We start from the raw sequence: 23,550 nt of genomic DNA, 5'->3' as shown, positions 1-23,550 counted from the left end.
GGAACATTCAGCACCCACCCGCTATCAAGGCAGCTGCCTATCATGTCATGCCCTACCTGCACAGGTGTGCTGGCTACTCAAATGATCCAATTAAGGAGGCCATTTAGTCAGCAGCAGCAGAAGTCCTGTGCCTGGACGCTCCAACAGCGGCCAGACACAAGCAGAAGCAGCAGAAGCAGCAGCAGCAGCACCACCTTTTGTTTTTTGGCTGCAGCAGCAAGGCCCACAGGGCTGGCTAGCTGGCTAGCCAGCAAGCAGGTAGCAATGAAAGTAGGAATCTTTCTTTTTAACCCTGTAAGGGGGTGGTGCACTGTACCCGAAGATACTGCCATATCGGGTCAATGCATAGGGCGACGGAAGCAAGCTTCGAAATCGGCCCCCGTTCTCAAAAATCCATTTAATATATGGTCCCCAGATAGGGGACGTATCAGATATTAAACTGATAAGAACAGATTTTTTTTTTTTTTTTTTTTTTTTTTTTTATAAACCTTCAGGTTTAGACTAAACACCACTTAGATAACGCATCATTTTTGACTCATGGTGAAGTCTAACTCATCATTAGGTCATTCTTTATTTGTTCAAAGCAAATTCAAAACAAATTCAAATACCATCACCATTACACCCTTACAACATGTCTCCACTTCAAAAATTTCCATATCCCCTCTGCATCTATTTCACCTAATTTCTTTTTATCACGTAAATAAACGGTGTACAACCTATCCAGAATCATTCTTAAACTTCCTTCCACAGTCACATCTTTTCTCTTAAACACATATAAATTTCTAACATCCCACAAGACTTCCTTCACAATCGCCAACAACACAAACAACACCCTTTCATTCTTTCTTCCAATCATACTAAGACCAAACATCACAACCTCATATGACAACCTATTTATCCCAGTCAACTCCTTACACAACGGACCTATCCCTCTCCATACATTCTGAGCCATGTCACAATTCCAAATCACATGCATCACACTTTCAACCCCACTACAATCTTCCCTCGGACATATTTCACTCCTTCCAATACCTCTATTCCTTTGGAACTCTCTTACTGGTAAGGCTCCATGCAAACACTGCCATCCTATCTCTCTCTGTCTATTTGATATTCCATCTGTCATTAAACTCTTCCACACCTTAGACACATCCTGGCCTCTTACCATATTAATCGGACACTCCACCTCACTTGCGGCGACATACCCAAACACATTCTTCTTACTTTCAAACAACTCCTTTCTCACACCAATCAACCTGTAACTCTCCAAAAACTTTTCCACATACAAATACCAACTCGGGCACACAAACGCATAAGGCACTCTCAGATCTCTCTCCAGCCAACCTAATTTGCATAACACACGCCCACCTAAATATCTCAACATACATGCAAAATTCTTTTCTCCTCTCATCATCCTTCTAACCGCAAACACCACATTCACCCCCAAATACACATCTAGATTTGGAAATCCCATTCCACCCTTACTACCATCCTTCATCACAACTTCTCTCCTCACTCTTTCCACTTTTGTACCCCAAAAAAACACAAACAAAATTCTTTTTAACTTCCTTAAAACCATATAACTTGGCGGAAACACTATTGCCACATACAATAAAATAGGCAATATTACACTTTTCACAACCAGCACTTTCCCAACCATAGACAAATCTCTCAACCTCCAAAGACTCAATTTTTTGGACACTCTCTTCTCTACATCATCCCAACTTTCTCTCCCATCCAATCTTTCATCCATTTTAACACCTAAAACCTGAATACCACCTTCAATATTCTTCATACCCACATCCTCACTTCCTTGCATACTACCAAAACATTTATACTCACTTTTGTCCCAATTCACCTTAAACCCAGACGCTCCACAAAACAATCCAACTAGTAACTTTGCCCTTCTCATAACAGCCACAGACTCTCCCAAAATACACACATCATCCATGTAGGCCAAAACTTTGACTTCTCTCCCACCACTCCCTGGAATTTTTAAACCTCTAACACACTTATCCCGCCGCAACATCTCTAATAATGGCTCCATAGCACATATAAAAGCCATAGGGGACAACGGACAACCCTGCCTTACACCAGAACATACTTTCACCTTCTCAGACATCCAACCATTTATCAAAACCTTACTATATACTCCATCATACAGCATCCTTACAACATTTACAAAATCACCCGGGAATCCCATTCTCACTAATACTCTAAACAAAAACCTATGTGACAGACGATCAAACGCCTTTTCAAAATCTATCGACATCACTCTAACCTCCTGTTTCCTACTCATACTATCCCATAACAAATCTCTCAACAAACACAAATTTTCATTTATTCTTCTCCCAGGCACTCCACACACTTGTTCTTCTCCAATCACCTGCTCAACCACATCTCTCATCCTATTTGTAATTATTTTAGCAAACACCTTATAATCTACATTCAACAAAGTTATCGGCCTCCAATTCCTCACATCATTCACATCACCTTTCTTATAAATCAACACAACCACTCCACTCTTCATACTTTCCACCATTCTCTCATTCCTCCACATATACCTATACACTTCCACCAAATCATCCTTCACAACATCCCAAATCCAAGCATAAAATTCAACAGGTAACCCATCCTCTCCAGGCGTTTTATTTCTTGACATACTATCCGCAGTCCTCTTCACTTCCTCCTCTCCAATCTCTCTCATCAGAGTCCCATATTCACTACCATCCACCCTCTTATCAAGCACTCTCAACACTTCATCCTGCAAGTCCTCTTCACAATCTTTTACCGCATACAACTCTTCATAAAAATTTTTAACCACTCCCAACACAGCTTTACCTTTAACCAGACAGCCATCATCATCATACACTCTTACCATATCCTCTCTCTTCCCAATAACTTTTTTAAAGAAATATCTCGAACATTTCTCATCTTTCTCTAACTTATCAAGTTTTGCTTGATACATCAACTCTTTACCTTTCTCATTCAACCAATTTTTTAGATCACTCTTCACAACCTCAATCTGCTCACCCACACTCCAGCCATACTTCTTTAACTTATTGAGAAACACCAATCTTTTATTCAACCATTCATACTTCTTCTTCCTCCCAGCATTCCGCTTATATCCCTCTCTTTTAAAGAAAACTTTTGTTTGACCCTTAACCCATTCCCACCAACACAATATATCAGGAAAATCATTCTTTTTCTTACACCAACCCCTATACTTATTAACATATCTATCATACACTCCTTCCACTTCCAACAATTTAACATTTAATTTCCATACACCCCTCCCACTCACACAATCTGCATCCAATACTAACTCACAACACACATACTCATGATCTGAATATCCTACTTTTTCTTGCATATAATTCTTACATAACACACCCTTAGACACAAAACACATATCAAGTCTGGAACTATGACTTCCACTATCAGAATAATATGTATCTAACAAAGGACACACTCCACACGCTTCAGCCACATCCTTTAACTTAAAGTCACACACCATACTTTTAAGAATATTCCCAGATACATCCACATTCCCCTCAATTTCACAATTGAAATCCCCCACCCACACCAAAGGTATTTTACCCGGCAGAAACCTCTTAATTACCTCCAACAACCCCACCCGCTCCTCCCTCCTTACCGGCGCATACACATTTATCAACCTAAATTTAACCCCCTGCACCTTAACCTCCACCATGATACACCTCCCCTCCTCTATTACCACATAACTACAAACTTCAAACTTAAAGCTCTTAAAAAGCACCCCTACCCCATCATTCCTATTATGCCCAGACACCGACCAAACAGCAGGACCATAAGCCCATTCTCCCTTCCCCGGAATATCATTTAGCCCACATTCCTGCAAACAAATAATGTCCGCTTTTTTGCCTGCCAAGTCCTCCAAAATTACTGTCCTTCTGACTTTACTTCTAAAGACTCTAACGTTTATAGAACCGACTAAAAAAGACATACCACCATCTTAACAACCCTAAGGAAGAATTTGACAGAAAAGAAGAAAGTTATTTAGGTAGCTTTCCTCAGCGGTGTGGGAGAAGCTTCTCCCGCAGAGCACGCATCCATGTCGCTCTCAGATAGCGGTTGATACCGATTGTCCGTAGCCACCAGCGTCGACTCCATCTGTCCACCAGAAAGCTTCCTGGCCGTCTTCTTGGGGGGACGAAAAAGATCAAAGTCATCCTCTCTCTCTCTATGTCTCTCCTCACGGTCTTCACCCTCAGAAGAAGACCACTCTTCAATTTGCGGCGACTCCTCAGCCGGGGGACTGGGAGCATCCTCAATCTCCCCTTCTTCCACTTGCACCGCCATTTGCTCCTCCTCCACCACCACTTGCTCCTCCACCACCTTCACTTGCTCCTCTACCACCACAGGACTCTGTACCTCTCCAATAATAACGCTCTCTCTTGCAGGAACCACTGCAGCCGCAGCTGCAGCTGCCCTCCTCCTCTCCACCATTTCCTCTTCCATTCTCCTCTCCTCCTCCCTCCTCTTCAACACTGGACAGTTCTTGTACACATGGCCAGCTTCCCCACATAGGTCACAGGTCCTCGGGTGTGGACATGCACCCGCCTCATGCCCCGGTTGCTTACAGTTCCTGCATTTCTTACTGCCAGGGCAGGCCTCCTTCACATGTCCAAACAATAGACAATTTCTACAGAAAGATGGCTGTCCGTAGTAATAGAGATAACCTCTGAAACCAGCAATGGTAAAGTTCGCCGGAGGGTGCTTAACGCCTCCAATGCAATCTCCATCAAGCCGCAACTTCACAAAGAACTTATACGTGCCATTAAATACACCAATGCTGCTTGTCTGCTTAGTACCACCAGCAATAGACTCACAATAGATGCTCAAGAAGTTCTTAATCATAGAGACATCAACAAACGGATTGTACATGTGGATAAACAAAGTCTTTGTCCCCATTTCAAAAAGGGGATAAAAGGACACATCCCGCAAAACCTCACTTCCACTGTTCCGTTTTAAGCACTCATAAAAGTTCTGGCAGTCAGCATCATATAAGAAGGACACGTCATAAATACCTTGGCGCTTGTTCTCCTGGACACAAAAGAGGTCGCTCAAGGAAAATCCTGCCAGTCGCTCCACAATGGTATGGCCGATGTATTCAATGCTGTTTCTTAGACGATCCGTGGTTAGCACCTTGATGCGTACGGTCTTCTCCACTGCAGACATGTTGGATCCAGCCATCTTTCCAAATCTGTCGGTAACGAGTACCACAGTCTTGATCACCTACGCAGCTAGTCGCGGCGCAGTTCACTCGCACCCTCAGCGCCGACCGAGGCAATAAACCCCGATCTTAGCCAAAAGGCCGAGAAGCGATAACCGTGAAAGGGGCGGGCCCAACAAGGTCCCCTTCATGGGCACTATCACTGCTTGCTGTCAGGGAGGCTGCCAGACAATTTTCCATGCACACTCTGGGCTGGGGGGCAGTCAACCACCAGTACACACAGCAGAACCTAAACCCATACCATTATTGCTAAGCAGCAAGACAGGGGCCCATTGCACTCCCACGGGGCCTTTTTAAATGCAATCCATAACCCGGATTTGCCAGGAACCCTTCTTACTCCTCCTACTTGCATGTGACACTGGGCTTAGGATCTGCATAGGAAACACACACACAAGCACACACCTACCTTTGTTGCCTGCAGATGCCTCCTTGGCTGTCCCCAAACGGTATCAAACCAACACCCACGGGAAGCTGTAAGCATAGAGGACATGCCTGCACCCCATTGGACTTACCTGTGTGGGTTAAATCCGGGTTATTTGACAACCTATGGCGGTGATGGTTCTGCTCAGGCAGAGCAGTGCTGATGCTCCTCATAAAGCTGTCGCTGCTGTGAAGGTTCTAGGTGACATCACAAATCCCTATGGTTACATACACAACAAAGCTGGGTTGTTGTTGTTTACACTCTGCAAGGCCTGTGGAAGTGAGTGACATCATAGCACTGTAGTTCTGAGGGTTCTAGATGGATGCAACAATCTCCTGTTGCTTCTATGAAGGCCGTAATAGACGACATCACCAAACAGCTCCATAGTCACATACACAGCAAAGGAGAGATGTTGTTTACACCTAGTGATGTCAGTGGTATTGAGTGACATCACAGCACAGTGCTAAGGCTCCTGGGCCTGGACACAGCAGCGGCTGCAATATCTCAACGGAGAATACGTTTATATATATGTGTGTGTGTGCGCGTATATATATATATATATATATATATATATATATATTCTCCGCCGAAATCACTTTTAAACCCATTTCCACCTTTTTTTCCCTTCTCTTCCTCTTACTTTTTTTTCACGTTTTTTTACGTTTTTCTCCTTTTCGCCTCTTTTCTGGGCGTATTATTCTTCTTTTTCTTCTTTTTTTTCGTCTAATGCATACCCCATCAGTGCAGCAATGCTTATTCAATACCGCCAGCAGATGGAGACACTGGGGGATAATTTTCTAAGGATTTATACTGATTTTTCCTGTCTGAATTTGTCGCACAGAAAGTTGCAGGCCAAATATGTGTGACATTTCTGCGACTTTAGCTTCTAGAGCATTTTTACAACATTATACATAGGTGCTGAATACATAAAAAGCGACTGTTCAGCGACAGACAAGTCGCATCGGCTGAAAGTAGGCCAGAATGTCAGTCCATGTTGGAGCAGGTTTAGATACAGTCTAAAGTATAGATCTCAAAGTCTGTGCACAGAATTTAGCAAGGGCCTCGCACCTTCTGATGCATCAGGTAGGTGCACAATAGCATAGCCTAACCCTCTGTACTTTGGTCTATATTGATGCGGGACATAGACAGCCAGCTGATGACCAATCCATTAGTGCAATGGATGGCTGGAAGCATTTGTCTTTGCCTTTGCAATACCACAGAAGCAATGCATGGTCAATGTACAGCAATGACACACCTGTGTGAACAGCCAGGAGACACCCCCCCCCCCCCCCATGTTATGTTACATAGTTACATAGTTAGTACGGTCGAAAAAAGACATATGTCCATCAAGTTCAACCAGGGAATTAAGGGGTAGGGGTGTGGCGCGATATTGGGGAAGGGATGAGATTTTATATTTCTTCATAAGCATTAATCTTATTTTGTCAATTAGGAACATTCAGCACCCACCCGCTATCAAGGCAGCTGCCTATCATGTCATGCCCTACCTGCACAGGTGTGCTGGCTACTCAAATGATCCAATTAAGGAGGCCATTTAGTCAGCAGCAGCAGAAGTCCTGTGCCTGGACGCTCCAACAGCGGCCAGACACAAGCAGAAGCAGCAGCACCACCTTTTGTTTTTTGGCTGCAGCAGCAAGGCCCACAGGGCTGGCTAGCTGGCTAGCCAGCAAGCAGGTAGCAATGAAAGTAGGAATCTTTCTTTTTAACCCTGTAAGGGGGTGGTGCACTGTACCCGAAGATACTGCCATATCGGGTCAATGCATAGGGCGACGGAAGCAAGCTTCGAAATCGGCCCCCGTTCTCAAAAATCCATTTAATATATGGTCCCCAGATAGGGGACGTATCAGATATTAAACTGATAAGAACAGATACTACACTTGATCTTAGCCAAAAGGCCGAGAAGCGATAACCGTGAAAGGGGCGGGCCCAACAAGGTCCCCTTCATGGGCACTATCACTGCTTGCTGTCAGGGAGGCTGCCAGACAATTTTCCATGCACACTCTGGGCTGGGGGGCAGTCAACCACCAGTACACACAGCAGAACCTAAACCCATACCATTATTGCTAAGCAGCAAGACAGGGGCCCATTGCACTCCCACGGGGCCTTTTTAAATGCAATCCATAACCCGGATTTGCCAGGAACCCTTCTTACTCCTCCTACTTGCATGTGACACTGGGCTTAGGATCTGCATAGGAAACACACACACAAGCACACACCTACCTTTGTTGCCTGCAGATGCCTCCTTGGCTGTCCCCAAACGGTATCAAACCAACACCCACGGGAAGCTGTAAGCATAGAGGACATGCCTGCACCCCATTGGACTTACCTGTGTGGGTTAAATCCGGGTTATTTGACAACCTATGGCGGTGATGGTTCTGCTCAGGCAGAGCAGTGCTGATGCTCCTCATAAAGCTGTCGCTGCTGTGAAGGTTCTAGGTGACATCACAAATCCCTATGGTTACATACACAACAAAGCTGGGTTGTTGTTGTTTACACTCTGCAAGGCCTGTGGAAGTGAGTGACATCATAGCACTGTAGTTCTGAGGGTTCTAGATGGATGCAACAATCTCCTGTTGCTTCTATGAAGGCCATAATAGACGACATCACCAAACAGCTCCATAGTCACATACACAGCAAAGGAGAGATGTTGTTTACACCTAGTGATGTCAGTGGTATTGAGTGACATCACAGCACAGTGCTAAGGCTCCTGGGCCTGGACACAGCAGCGGCTGCAATATCTCAACGGAGAATACGTTTATATATATGTGTGTGTGTGCGCGTATATATATATATATATATATATATATATATATATATATATATATATTTCTCCGCCAAAATCACTTTTAAACCCATTTCCACCTTTTTTTCCCTTCTCTTCCTCTTACTTTTTTTTCACGTTTTTTTACGTTTTTCTCCTTTTCGCCTCTTTTCTGGGCGTATTATTCTTCTTTTTCTTCTTTTTTTTCGTCTAATGCATACCCCATCAGTGCAGCAATGCTTATTCAATACCGCCAGCAGATGGAGACACTGGGGGATAATTTTCTAAGGATTTATACTGATTTTTCCTGTCTGAATTTGTCGCACAGAAAGTTGCAGGCCAAATATGTGTGACATTTCTGCGACTTTAGCTTCTAGAGCATTTTTACAACATTATACATAGGTGCTGAATACATAAAAAGCGACTGTTCAGCGACAGACAAGTCGCATCGGCTGAAAGTAGGCCAGAATGTCAGTCCATGTTGGAGCAGGTTTAGATACAGTCTAAAGTATAGATCTCAAAGTCTGTGCACAGAATTTAGCAAGGGCCTCGCACCTTCTGATGCATCAGGTAGGTGCACAATAGCATAGCCTAACCCTCTGTACTTTGGTCTATATTGATGCGGGACATAGACAGCCAGCTGATGACCAATCCATTAGTGCAATGGATGGCTGGAAGCATTTGTCTTTGCCTTTGCAATACCACAGAAACAATGCATGGTCAATGTACAGCAATGACACACCTGTGTGAACAGCCAGGAGACCCCCCCCCCCCCCCCCCCCCATGTTATGTTACATAGTTACATAGTTAGTACGGTCGAAAAAAGACATATGTCCATCAAGTTCAACCAGGGAATTAAGGGGTAGGGGTGTGGCGCGATATTGGGGAAGGGATGAGATTTTATATTTCTTCATAAGCATTAATCTTATTTTGTCAATTAGGAACATTCAGCACCCACCCGCTATCAAGGCAGCTGCCTATCATGTCATGCCCTACCTGCACAGGTGTGCTGGCTACTCAAATGATCCAATTAAGGAGGCCATTTAGTCAGCAGCAGCAGAAGTCCTGTGCCTGGACGCTCCAACAGCGGCCAGACACAAGCAGAAGCAGCAGAAGCAGCAGCAGCAGCACCACCTTTTGTTTTTTGGCTGCAGCAGCAAGGCCCACAGGGCTGGCTAGCTGGCTAGCCAGCAAGCAGGTAGCAATGAAAGTAGGAATCTTTCTTTTTAACCCTGTAAGGGGGTGGTGCACTGTACCCGAAGATACTGCCATATCGGGTCAATGCATAGGGCGACGGAAGCAAGCTTCGAAATCGGCCCCCGTTCTCAAAAATCCATTTAATATATGGTCCCCAGATAGGGGACGTATCAGATATTAAACTGATAAGAACAGATACTACACTTGATCTTAGCCAAAAGGCCGAGAAGCGATAACCGTGAAAGGGGCGGGCCCAACAAGGTCCCCTTCATGGGCACTATCACTGCTTGCTGTCAGGGAGGCTGCCAGACAATTTTCCATGCACACTCTGGGCTGGGGGGCAGTCAACCACCAGTACACACAGCAGAACCTAAACCCATACCATTATTGCTAAGCAGCAAGACAGGGGCCCATTGCACTCCCACGGGGCCTTTTTAAATGCAATCCATAACCCGGATTTGCCAGGAACCCTTCTTACTCCTCCTACTTGCATGTGACACTGGGCTTAGGATCTGCATAGGAAACACACACACAAGCACACACCTACCTTTGTTGCCTGCAGATGCCTCCTTGGCTGTCCCCAAACGGTATCAAACCAACACCCACGGGAAGCTGTAAGCATAGAGGACATGCCTGCACCCCATTGGACTTACCTGTGTGGGTTAAATCCGGGTTATTTGACAACCTATGGCGGTGATGGTTCTGCTCAGGCAGAGCAGTGCTGATGCTCCTCATAAAGCTGTCGCTGCTGTGAAGGTTCTAGGTGACATCACAAATCCCTATGGTTACATACACAACAAAGCTGGGTTGTTGTTGTTTACACTCTGCAAGGCCTGTGGAAGTGAGTGACATCATAGCACTGTAGTTCTGAGGGTTCTAGATGGATGCAACAATCTCCTGTTGCTTCTATGAAGGCCATAATAGACGACATCACCAAACAGCTCCATAGTCACATACACAGCAAAGGAGAGATGTTGTTTACACCTAGTGATGTCAGTGGTATTGAGTGACATCACAGCACAGTGCTAAGGCTCCTGGGCCTGGACACAGCAGCGGCTGCAATATCTCAACGGAGAATACGTTTATATATATGTGTGTGTGTGCGCGTATATATATATATATATATATATATATATATATATATATATATATTTCTCCGCCGAAATCACTTTTAAACCCATTTCCACCTTTTTTTCCCTTCTCTTCCTCTTACTTTTTTTTCACGTTTTTTTACGTTTTTCTCCTTTTCGCCTCTTTTCTGGGCGTATTATTCTTCTTTTTCTTCTTTTTTTTGTCTAATGCATACCCCATCAGTGCAGCAATGCTTATTCAATACCGCCAGCAGATGGAGACACTGGGGGATAATTTTCTAAGGATTTATACTGATTTTTCCTGTCTGAATTTGTCGCACAGAAAGTTGCAGGCCAAATATGTGTGACATTTCTGCGACTTTAGCTTCTAGAGCATTTTTACAACATTATACATAGGTGCTGAATACATAAAAAGCGACTGTTCAGCGACAGACAAGTCGCATCGGCTGAAAGTAGGCCAGAATGTCAGTCCATGTTGGAGCAGGTTTAGATACAGTCTAAAGTATAGATCTCAAAGTCTGTGCACAGAATTTAGCAAGGGCCTCGCACCTTCTGATGCATCAGGTAGGTGCACAATAGCATAGCCTAACCCTCTGTACTTTGGTCTATATTGATGCGGGACATAGACAGCCAGCTGATGACCAATCCATTAGTGCAATGGATGGCTGGAAGCATTTGTCTTTGCCTTTGCAATACCACAGAAGCAATGCATGGTCAATGTACAGCAATGACACACCTGTGTGAACAGCCAGGAGACCCCCCCCCCCCATGTTATGTTACATAGTTACATAGTTAGTACGGTCGAAAAAAGACATATGTCCATCAAGTTCAACCAGGGAATTAAGGGGTAGGGGTGTGGCGCGATATTGGGGAAGGGATGAGATTTTATATTTCTTCATAAGCATTAATCTTATTTTGTCAATTAGGAACATTCAGCACCCACCCGCTATCAAGGCAGCTGCCTATCATGTCATGCCCTACCTGCACAGGTGTGCTGGCTACTCAAATGATCCAATTAAGGAGGCCATTTAGTCAGCAGCAGCAGAAGTCCTGTGCCTGGACGCTCCAACAGCGGCCAGACACAAGCAGAAGCAGCAGAAGCAGCAGCAGCAGCACCACCTTTTGTTTTTTGGCTGCAGCAGCAAGGCCCACAGGGCTGGCTAGCTGGCTAGCCAGCAAGCAGGTAGCAATGAAAGTAGGAATCTTTCTTTTTAACCCTGTAAGGGGGTGGTGCACTGTACCCGAAGATACTGCCATATCGGGTCAATGCATAGGGCGACGGAAGCAAGCTTCGAAATCGGCCCCCGTTCTCAAAAATCCATTTAATATATGGTCCCCAGATAGGGGACGTATCAGATATTAAACTGATAAGAATAGATACTACACTTGATCTTAGCCAAAAGGCCGAGAAGCGATAACCGTGAAAGGGGCGGGCCCAACAAGGTCCCCTTCATGGGCACTATCACTGCTTGCTGTCAGGGAGGCTGCCAGACAATTTTCCATGCACACTCTGGGCTGGGGGGCAGTCAACCACCAGTACACACAGCAGAACCTAAACCCATACCATTATTGCTAAGCAGCAAGACAGGGGCCCATTGCACTCCCACGGGGCCTTTTTAAATGCAATCCATAACCCGGATTTGCCAGGAACCCTTCTTACTCCTCCTACTTGCATGTGACACTGGGCTTAGGATCTGCATAGGAAACACACACACAAGCACACACCTACCTTTGTTGCCTGCAGATGCCTCCTTGGCTGTCCCCAAACGGTATCAAACCAACACCCACGGGAAGCTGTAAGCATAGAGGACATGCCTGCACCCCATTGGACTTACCTGTGTGGGTTAAATCCGGGTTATTTGACAACCTATGGCGGTGATGGTTCTGCTCAGGCAGAGCAGTGCTGATGCTCCTCATAAAGCTGTCGCTGCTGTGAAGGTTCTAGGTGACATCACAAATCCCTATGGTTACATACACAACAAAGCTGGGTTGTTGTTGTTTACACTCTGCAAGGCCTGTGGAAGTGAGTGACATCATAGCACTGTAGTTCTGAGGGTTCTAGATGGATGCAACAATCTCCTGTTGCTTCTATGAAGGCCATAATAGACGACATCACCAAACAGCTCCATAGTCACATACACAGCAAAGGAGAGATGTTGTTTACACCTAGTGATGTCAGTGGTATTGAGTGACATCACAGCACAGTGCTAAGGCTCCTGGGCCTGGACACAGCAGCGGCTGCAATATCTCAACGGAGAATACGTTTATATATATGTGTGTGTGTGCGCGTATATATATATATATATATATATATATATATATATATATATTTCTCCGCCGAAATCACTTTTAAACCCATTTCCACCTTTTTTTCCCTTCTCTTCCTCTTACTTTTTTTTCACGTTTTTTTACGTTTTTCTCCTTTTCGCCTCTTTTCTGGGCGTATTATTCTTCTTTTTCTTCTTTTTTTTCGTCTAATGCATACCCCATCAGTGCAGCAATGCTTATTCAATACCGCCAGCAGATGGAGACACTGGGGGATAATTTTCTAAGGATTTATACTGATTTTTCCTGTCTGAATTTGTCGCACAGAAAGTTGCAGGCCAAATATGTGTGACATTTCTGCGACTTTAGCTTCTAGAGCATTTTTACAACATTATACATAGGTGCTGAATACATAAAAAGCGACTGTTCAGCGACAGACAAGTCGCATCGGCTGAAAGTAGGCCAGAATGTCAGTCCATGTTGGAGCAGGTTTAGATACAGTCTAAAGTAAAGATCTCAAAGTCTGTGCACAGAATTTAGCAAGGGCCTCGCACCTTCTGATGCATCAGGTAGGTGCACAATAGCATAGCCTAACCCTCTGTACTTTGGTCTATATTGATGCGGGACATAGACAGCCAGCTGATGACCAATCCATTAGTGCAATGGATGGCTGGAAGCATTTGTCTTTGCCTTTGCAATACCACAGAAGCAATGCATGGTCAATGTACAGCAATGACACACCTGTGTGAACAGCCAGGAGACCCCCCCCCCCCCCCCATGTTATGTTACATAGTTACATAGTTAGTACGGTCGAAAAAAGACATATGTCCATCAAGTTCAACCAGGGAATTAAGGGGTAGGGGTGTGGCGCGATATTGGGGAAGGGATGAGATTTTATATTTCTTCATAAGCATTAATCTTATTTTGTCAATTAGGAACATTCAGCACCCACCCGCTATCAAGGCAGCTGCCTATCATGTCATGCCCTACCTGCACAGGTGTGCTGGCTACTCAAATGATCCAATTAAGGAGGCCATTTAGTCAGCAGCAGCAGAAGTCCTGTGCCTGGACGCTCCAACAGCGGCCAGACACAAGCAGAAGCAGCAGAAGCAGCAGCAGCAGCACCACCTTTTGTTTTTTGGCTGCAGCAGCAAGGCCCACAGGGCTGGCTAGCTGGCTAGCCAGCAAGCAGGTAGCAATGAAAGTAGGAATCTTTCTTTTTAACCCTGTAAGGGGGTGGTGCACTGTACCCGAAGATACTGCCATATCGGGTCAATGCATAGGGCGACGGAAGCAAGCTTCGAAATCGGCCCCCGTTCTCAAAAATCCATTTAATATATGGTCCCCAGATAGGGGACGTATCAGATATTAAACTGATAAGAACAGATACTACACTTGATCTTAGCCAAAAGGCCGAGAAGCGATAACCGTGAAAGGGGCGGGCCCAACAAGGTCCCCTTCATGGGCACTATCACTGCTTGCTGTCAGGGAGGCTGCCAGACAATTTTCCATGCACACTCTGGGCTGGGGGGCAGTCAACCACCAGTACACACAGCAGAACCTAAACCCATACCATTATTGCTAAGCAGCAAGACAGGGGCCCATTGCACTCCCACGGGGCCTTTTTAAATGCAATCCATAACCCGGATTTGCCAGGAACCCTTCTTACTCCTCCTACTTGCATGTGACACTGGGCTTAGGATCTGCATAGGAAACACACACACAAGCACACACCTACCTTTGTTGCCTGCAGATGCCTCCTTGGCTGTCCCCAAACGGTATCAAACCAACACCCACGGGAAGCTGTAAGCATAGAGGACATGCCTGCACCCCATTGGACTTACCTGTGTGGGTTAAATCCGGGTTATTTGACAACCTATGGCGGTGATGGTTCTGCTCAGGCAGAGCAGTGCTGATGCTCCTCATAAAGCTGTCGCTGCTGTGAAGGTTCTAGGTGACATCACAAATCCCTATGGTTACATACACAACAAAGCTGGGTTGTTGTTGTTTACACTCTGCAAGGCCTGTGGAAGTGAGTGACATCATAGCACTGTAGTTCTGAGGGTTCTAGATGGATGCAACAATCTCCTGTTGCTTCTATGAAGGCCATAATAGACGACATCACCAAACAGCTCCATAGTCACATACACAGCAAAGGAGAGATGTTGTTTACACCTAGTGATGTCAGTGGTATTGAGTGACATCACAGCACAGTGCTAAGGCTCCTGGGCCTGGACACAGCAGCGGCTGCAATATCTCAACGGAGAATACGTTTATATCTATGTGTGTGTGTGCGCGTATATATATATATATATATATATATATATATATATATATATATATATATATATATATATTTCTCCGCCGAAATCACTTTTAAACCCATTTCCACCTTTTTTTCCCTTCTCTTCCTCTTACTTTTTTTTCACGTTTTTTTACGTTTTTCTCCTTTTCGCCTCTTTTCTGGGCGTATTATTCTTCTTTTTCTTCTTTTTTTTCGTCTAATGCATACCCCATCAGTGCAGCAATGCTTATTCAATACCGCCAGCAGATGGAGACACTGGGGGATAATTTTCTAAGGATTTATACTGATTTTTCCTGTCTGAATTTGTCGCACAGAAAGTTGCAGGCCAAATATGTGTGACATTTCTGCGACTTTAGCTTCTAGAGCATTTTTACAACATTATACATAGGTGCTGAATACATAAAAAGCGACTGTTCAGCGACAGACAAGTCGCATCGGCTGAAAGTAGGCCAGAATGTCAGTCCATGTTGGAGCAGGTTTAGATACAGTCTAAAGTATAGATCTCAAAGTCTGTGCACAGAATTTAGCAAGGGCCTCGCACCTTCTGATGCATCAGGTAGGTGCACAATAGCATAGCCTAACCCTCTGTACTTTGGTCTATATTGATGCGGGACATAGACAGCCAGCTGATGACCAATCCATTAGTGCAATGGATGGCTGGAAGCATTTGTCTTTGCCTTTGCAATACCACAGAAGCAATGCATGGTCAATGTACAGCCATGACACACCTGTGTGAACAGCCAGGAGACCCCCCCCCCCCCCCCCCATGTTATGTTACATAGTTACATAGTTAGTACGGTCGAAAAAAGACATATGTCCATCAAGTTCAACCAGGGAATTAAGGGGTAGGGGTGTGGCGCGATATTGGGGAAGGGATGAGATTTTATATTTCTTCATAAGCATTAATCTTATTTTGTCAATTAGGAACATTCAGCACCCACCCGCTATCAAGGCAGCTGCCTATCATGTCATGCCCTACCTGCACAGGTGTGCTGGCTACTCAAATGATCCAATTAAGGAGGCCATTTAGTCAGCAGCAGCAGAAGTCCTGTGCCTGGACGCTCCAACAGCGGCCAGACACAAGCAGAAGCAGCAGAAGCAGCAGCAGCAGCACCACCTTTTGTTTTTTGGCTGCAGCAGCAAGGCCCACAGGGCTGGCTAGCTGGCTAGCCAGCAAGCAGGTAGCAATGAAAGTAGGAATCTTTCTTTTTAACCCTGTAAGGGGGTGGTGCACTGTACCCGAAGATACTGCCATATTCGGGTCAATGCATAGGGCGACGGAAGCAAGCTTCGAAATCGGCCCCCGTTCTCAAAAATCCATTTAATATATGGTCCCCAGATAGGGGACGTATCAGATATTAAACTGATAAGAACAGATAAGGTTTCAACAAAATTTTATTGAATAAATAAGAAACCATACAAAATTTAAAATGCAAAATAATAAAAGGTTCACAAAAGTTTTAAAATACAAATAATAAAACCAGTAATAAAAGGAGAAAAAATAAAAATGGCAGGATAAAACATTATACAAATGTCATAAAAACTGATTATACTGTTATTTCGTTCCATAGAGGCAGACACCACATGGATGCTGCCTCGCTGGCCCCCAACTGTTTCTTGTCTCTTAGGTAATAGATGTACATCTCACTCAGGGCCAGCTTTATACAGTTTTTAACATCAATAAAATCATGTTTAAAAAGTAAGATGTTCCTAACTTTCCAGATGGCATTTTTAAAACAATTAATAATCATCCAGCAGATCATCTGCTGTTTAAAATTGGGGCAGTTAAAAAGACCGTAAAAGACACATTCGTGATTAAAATCTTTTAGGCCGCAGGCCCACTTCAAAAGTGGGCCTACCTTCCTCCAAAGCTCCCGTGCAAAAGGGCAGTTCCAAAATATGTGCAGCACCGTTTCGTCCACTCCGCAGCCATCTCTCGGGCACTTGGCTCTCGCCACCAGTCCTCGCCTGTGCTGAAACTCACGAGTAGGGAGGCACTGGTGGACGATTGCCCAGGCAAGATCCCTGTGTACATTCGCCAGAAACTTCCCGTACACGTTCCGCCATACCTTTTTGGATCTTGCCTGTGTGAAATTGGACACTGCCAGGGTAACCTCACTCCGCCTGAGGACCTTTGATACCTTTCTCTGGTCCCCCAGTATGTCAGGCTCCAAATCTTGGAGACCTAGGAGCCTGACTGTCTTTTCCAACACCACATAATGTTTTGGGGGACACAGAAGCACCGGAGCGTTCAGAGGGATGCGCAACCATCTTTTAAAAACCATGCCCGCAGCGTACCTTAAAAAGCAGCTAAAAATGCCATCGGATTTAATAATTTTAAAACAGAAACAGAAATACTTTATGTAAAAGAAAGTAAAAAGGTTAGGAACATCTTTCCCGCCATTATCTTTACTTTTGTACATAAAATCACGCTTTAATTTCTCCATTTTTGAACCCCATAAAAAAGTAAAAACAATTCTAGTTACTTTTTTAATGTATAAAATAGATGGAGGAAATACCATGGCAATGTATAGCATAATAGGGAGTAAAACCATCTTTATTATTAAAATCTTCCCCTCCATGGTAAGGTTTCTAAGATTCCACATTAAAATCTTCTTCTCCATCTTAGCTATAGCTGAATCCCAGTTAGGGCTCCCATCATTGACCTGGTTAAAAACAATACCTAAAACTTTAATTTGATCCTGTTGCATTGTGACTCCTGGGGTGATGGATGAATCCCAGGAGCCAATATAAAAACAGTCACATTTATCTGTGTTTAGCTTAAAACCAGAGACCCCGCAGAAATAGCTGGTGTTCCTCAATGCCCCCCTCATGGATGGAGAGTCCGGGCACAGTATGGTGACATCATCCATGTACCCCAACACCTTTAGATGGGTCCCTCCTCCACCAGGTATCGGTACGCCTCTTACTACCCGGTCTTTTCTGAGGAGGGCCATCAGTGGTTCGATTGCGCAAATAAAAAGGAGTGGGGACAGGGGGCAGCCCTGTTTGACACCTGATAAAAGAGGAACACCGCTGGTTAAAAAGCCATTAACAGAGACTTGACTAAAACAGGATCGGTATAAAAGCATGATTCGGCTTAAAATCGTTTCAGGCACTGCCATCTTTTTAAGAACTAAAAACAGGTATTCATGGGAGACCCTATCAAAGGCTTTTTCAAAGTCTAAGGATAAAATTGCTACAGTTTGATTTCTATCCTTAAAATACCATAAAACATCTCTTAAAATATTTAGGGATTCAGCTATAGACCTTCCAGGTACCCCACAAACCTGATTTGGGTGAATTAATTTATGAATAAAAGGTTTAAAACGGACAGCTAATAACTTGGCTAAAACTTTATAATCAACATTTAAAAGTGTGATGGGGCGCCAATTTTTTAGCATATCCTTTTCACCCTTTTTAAAAAGTAATGATACAATCCCCCTCCTCCAGGAAGGGGGAAGTTCATTAACAATAAAAGTTTCTTTATACAATAAAACCATATCATCCTTTAAAATATCCCAAAAAGCTAAATAAAATTCGATGGGTAAACCATCTTCCCCAGGGGCCTTCCCACTAGAAAAACTTTTAAAAACAAATAAAAGTTCATCTAAGTTAAGATCACGGGATAAAACCTCCTGGTCTAAAACATCTAGCTTAAAATCAAGGGAATTAAGAACATGTTCTAAAAAGGATGGATTAAGATCTTTCTTATTAAAAAGAAGCTGGTAGAAGTTAAAAACTGCATCTAACATGCCTTTTGGAGTGGATTCACCCTCAAGGTTTTGGATGATATCCCTCCTATTCATCACTTTTTTAAAAAAGAAACGGGAACATTTCTCGCCCTCCTCCAGGTGCTGCACATGTGAGTTAAAAATGATTTGTTTCCCTTTCTTTTCTATGGCATGTTTTATTTCAGTTTTAAGGTTTAAAATATCATTTTCTACATCCATACCAGCTTCTTTCAATTTAAAAAGTACATTTAAACGCATGTTAAGAACATAAAACCACTGTTTTTCCATTTTTGCCTTCTTCTTACCTGCTTTGATAAAAAAAAATCTGATTTTAGATTTGGTGCCCTCCCACCAGTGCAGCATAGGCTCGTGGGGTTTTCTTTGTGATTGCCAGCATTGGTAGGTCCGCACAAACTCCTCTTTTATCTCAGGGTCCTCTAGGAGTGTGGTGTTTAATCTCCAGAGGCCCCTTTTTGCTTTTTGCTCCCCCTCTAGCTCCAGGCCCACCAAGAGGAGCTTATGATCAGAGAAGATATTCTGCTCGAGCGTGCATTTCAGGGGTTTAAAAGCTCTAGAGGAAAAAATAAAATCGATTCTGGAGCTCACTCTTCCATTGGACCATGTGGCGCCTGGGTCCTCCGGCAAGAGATCCTTCCAGCAATCTTTCAAATTAAAATCATCAATAAAATTTTTAAGCAGGTAAGAAGTGCGGTCTTTACGATTAATATCCCCACCCTGCCGGTGTTCCCCATCACGTATGCAGTTAAAATCACCTCCCACCAGCAGGGGGGAAGACCCAACACAAAACAGTGGTAAAATTTCAAATAGTTCTGCCCGCTCCTGTTTATCAGGAGGGGCATACACATTTAAAACACGAATTAAAAGTCCATTAAAATATAGATGAATTAAAAGAGCTCTGCCAGGCACAATCTCAGTTACTGTATGAATAGAAAAGGACTGGCCTCGGCAGAGCAGCCCAACACCCACAGAACGACAGTCATTTGCACCGGACCATATGGATGGGCCCAGCTTCCAGTCTTCTTTTAAGTCTTTATAGTCCATTTTACTAGGGATTCCACATTCTTGTAGCAGGCAAAGGTCAAAGTCACATGTCTCTAGATAAGAAAATAAAGCAGCCCTGCGATCAGGGCTCTTTAAGGACCTCACATTGAGTGAGGCAATTTTTACAGGGATAGGCATAGTTTATGGAGAGTCCGTGCTTGGAGAATCAAAGTCAATAATAAGCTGCGTACCGTCATCCCCCGCCTGCGGGGTCATCAGCTCCTTGATGTTCTGAGGGTCGGAGCTTGAGATCGATGATGCCCCGACCCTGAGCTCGCTCTCGTCCGAACTACGGCACGCCGCTTTCCTTTGAATGTCTTCCTCTTCTTCTTCTCTTTGTCTTTTAAATGTCACACTGCTGTCCATATCCTCTGTGTTGCTCTCACTCGATGTAATCTCTGGCCCCCGGCTGATGGATCTGCGTCTTCTTTCATAATTTGACGACTGGAACTGCTGCACAGGGGCCTGTGAGGCCTCTTTTCCGGAACCTTTGCCGCTACCTTGGGAAGTTTTCATCGCTTGTTCCCCAGCAAGCGTTGCTGAGGACTGTTGCTCCAACTTCCCCATCGATCGACGATGGCCAGTTTTACCCACCGGGTCCACTGCTGGCGGGGCAGCAAACCCTGGTTTGGCGCCACTTGTCTTCTTGGCCCTGTCCTGTATAGGCGGAGTAACAGGACCGGGCTCAGACCTGGCCACCTGGCTCCCCTTCCGGCGGGCTTTCACCGGGGCCTCTTCGTCCGGAGCAGGGCGACCCTGGGCCAAGCCAGTACCTGGCTTATGCTGCAATTTTGGGTCCACTTTTGCCCCCACCGAGGCCCGTCGGCTGCCACCCGCCACAGGTGAGCCCCCTTCAGAAGTTTCGGCGGGCTCTTGAGCCAGGTAGGAAGTCGATCGACGTCTTTCAATTTCCCGGGCAGTAAACTCGATCACCCGCCCGGGCTTCGTGGAATCCCCATGGCCTCCCCCTAGCACTACCACCGGTGGGCCCCCCGATGGAGCACCAGAGGTCTTGGGCCTGGACCCATCAGTACCTGCCATCTGGGGTTTGGGCATCTTAAAAAAGGACGTCTTTTGTCCTGTCCCCTCTTTGGGTGGGCCCAGCCTTGACCCACCCATCGTAGTTTTTGCTTTATGGGGACAGGAATTAAAATCGTGATTTTCCTCTCCGCAGAGGTTGCACCTTATCGTATGGCTACATCTTGAGGCTATGTGACCTTCTTGGCCACACCTATTGCAGCGAATCACACGCTCCGCGCCGCAGGTCTCCTGGGTGTGGCCAAACCTCAAGCAATTTCGGCAATACATAGGCATTTGAGGATAGAACAGGAAGCCCCGAACTCTCCCGATGGCAAAATTTGGGGGCGGATGGCAAAGACCCCCAATACCACCGGGATCCTTACGGAGCTTGACCCAGAACTTCCTCTTGCCGTTCCAGAACCGCACGGAGTTCAAGATTTTGTTTGCGAATCGCACCTCTTCGCAGTATCGCCGAAGAAAAGTGGCTATATCCTCCGTGGTCACATGAGGGCTGTGCATAGCCACCACCAACGGTATATGTTCCTCACCATAGAGGAACTGGAACGAAAGACCGTCGAGTCGATCGTCCCTCTGGTCCGCACCAGACAAGGTTGCATAGATGTTATCGCAACACGCCGTGGCCGTGAAGGTGACGGTATACAGGCCACGGCTTTCCTGGTCATTTAGACACAGGATGTCCTCCCTGTTGAGGCGGAAGTAGTCGAGAAGAATCACCTCCGCAATGAAGCGGAGGTTCTTCAACTGACGATGGCTCTCCGACACCTCTATGCGGATGGTATTTCGCATCGACATTTCCCCAGAGGGGAAAGCCCAGGAGAACGGCATCTTCCACACCCAGGGACTAAGCCCCTTCCCCAATAGCAGCAGGGGCTCGGAATCCCGCTATAAAAGCGGAACCCTTACCCAAGGCAGAGGTCGGGGGTACCCTAGGTGCTTCCGAAGCTACAGGTAACGCTCAACGTACCGAAAATGCCTTCTGAGACACAAGGTCCCAGAGACAGGGGGATCGCAACCCGTTGTCCGTGGACTAAGCCCGCTCCCCAATAGCAGCAAGGGGGTGAAGTCCCTCCGTAAGGAGAGACAATCCCCCAAGGCCGAGAAGCGGGGTACCACAGACACCTTCCGACCAGACCAAATGCAGATACTACACTTGATCTTAGCCAAAAGGCCGAGAAGCGATAACCGTGAAAGGGGCGGGCCCAACAAGGTCCCCTTCATGGGCACTATCACTGCTTGCTGTCAGGGAGGCTGCCAGACAATTTTCCATGCACACTCTGGGCTGGGGGGCAGTCAACCACCAGTACACACAGCAGAACCTAAACCCATACCATTATTGCTAAGCAGCAAGACAGGGGCCCATTGCACTCCCACGGGGCCTTTTTAAATGCAATCCATAACCCGGATTTGCCAGGAACCCTTCTTACTCCTCCTACTTGCATGTGACACTGGGCTTAGGATCTGCATAGGAAACACACACACAAGCACACACCTACCTTTGTTGCCTGCAGATGCCTCCTTGGCTGTCCCCAAACGGTATCAAACCAACACCCACGGGAAGCTGTAAGCATAGAGGACATGCCTGCACCCCATTGGACTTACCTGTGTGGGTTAAATCCGGGTTATTTGACAACCTATGGCGGTGATGGTTCTGCTCAGGCAGAGCAGTGCTGATGCTCCTCATAAAGCTGTCGCTGCTGTGAAGGTTCTAGGTGACATCACAAATCCCTATGGTTACATACACAACAAAGCTGGGTTGTTGTTGTTTACACTCTGCAAGGCCTGTGGAAGTGAGTGACATCATAGCACTGTAGTTCTGAGGGTTCTAGATGGATGCAACAATCTCCTGTTGCTTCTATGAAGGCCATAATAGACGACATCACCAAACAGCTCCATAGTCACATACACAGCAAAGGAGAGATGTTGTTTACACCTAGTGATGTCAGTGGTATTGAGTGACATCACAGCACAGTGCTAAGGCTCCTGGGCCTGGACACAGCAGCGGCTGCAATATCTCAACGGAGAATACGTTTATATATATGTGTGTGTGTGCGCGTATATATATATATATATATATATATATATATATATATATATTCTCCGCCGAAATCACTTTTAAACCCATTTCCACCTTTTTTTCCCTTCTCTTCCTCTTACTTTTTTTTCACGTTTTTTTACGTTTTTCTCCTTTTCGCCTCTTTTCTGGGCGTATTATTCTTCTTTTTCTTCTTTTTTTTCGTCTAATGCATACCCCATCAGTGCAGCAATGCTTATTCAATACCGCCAGCAGATGGAGACACTGGGGGATAATTTTCTAAGGATTTATACTGATTTTTCCTGTCTGAATTTGTCGCACAGAAAGTTGCAGGCCAAATATGTGTGACAT

The 23,550-nt window shown here is 45.2% G+C and overlaps 6 non-coding genes and 1 pseudogene across 6 annotated transcripts; all 7 read right to left on the bottom strand.

The window, feature by feature from the left end:
- Positions 1-300: 300 nt before the first annotated feature.
- On the bottom strand, positions 301-491 carry LOC130338971 (U2 spliceosomal RNA). Its single transcript, XR_008879424.1, has one exon. It is a non-coding gene; the product is annotated as a U2 spliceosomal RNA (small nuclear RNA).
- Positions 492-7,427: 6,936 nt separating this feature from the next.
- LOC130338942 (U2 spliceosomal RNA) lies at positions 7,428-7,618 on the bottom strand. Its single transcript, XR_008879399.1, has one exon. It is a non-coding gene; the product is annotated as a U2 spliceosomal RNA (small nuclear RNA).
- A 2,094-nt stretch (positions 7,619-9,712) lies between these two features.
- On the bottom strand, positions 9,713-9,903 carry LOC130338941 (U2 spliceosomal RNA). The gene has a single exon (XR_008879398.1). It is a non-coding gene; the product is annotated as a U2 spliceosomal RNA (small nuclear RNA).
- A 2,082-nt stretch (positions 9,904-11,985) lies between these two features.
- Positions 11,986-12,176, bottom strand: LOC130338961 (U2 spliceosomal RNA). Its single transcript, XR_008879416.1, has one exon. It is a non-coding gene; the product is annotated as a U2 spliceosomal RNA (small nuclear RNA).
- Positions 12,177-14,259: 2,083 nt separating this feature from the next.
- LOC130338940 (U2 spliceosomal RNA) lies at positions 14,260-14,450 on the bottom strand. Its single transcript, XR_008879397.1, has one exon. It is a non-coding gene; the product is annotated as a U2 spliceosomal RNA (small nuclear RNA).
- A 2,103-nt stretch (positions 14,451-16,553) lies between these two features.
- Positions 16,554-16,740, bottom strand: LOC130338966 (U2 spliceosomal RNA). Its single transcript, XR_008879420.1, has one exon. It is a non-coding gene; the product is annotated as a U2 spliceosomal RNA (small nuclear RNA).
- A 5,389-nt stretch (positions 16,741-22,129) lies between these two features.
- On the bottom strand, positions 22,130-22,347 carry LOC130338975 (U2 spliceosomal RNA; annotated as a pseudogene).
- Between the last annotated feature and the right edge of the window lie 1,203 nt (positions 22,348-23,550).

The sequence above is a fragment of the Hyla sarda genome, unplaced genomic scaffold (assembly GCF_029499605.1).
Source record: "Hyla sarda isolate aHylSar1 unplaced genomic scaffold, aHylSar1.hap1 scaffold_534, whole genome shotgun sequence".
NCBI lineage: Eukaryota > Metazoa > Chordata > Amphibia > Anura > Hylidae > Hyla > Hyla sarda.
The sequence above is the reverse complement of the archived record's forward strand: the minus strand, read 5'-3'. Positions and strand labels throughout refer to the sequence as shown.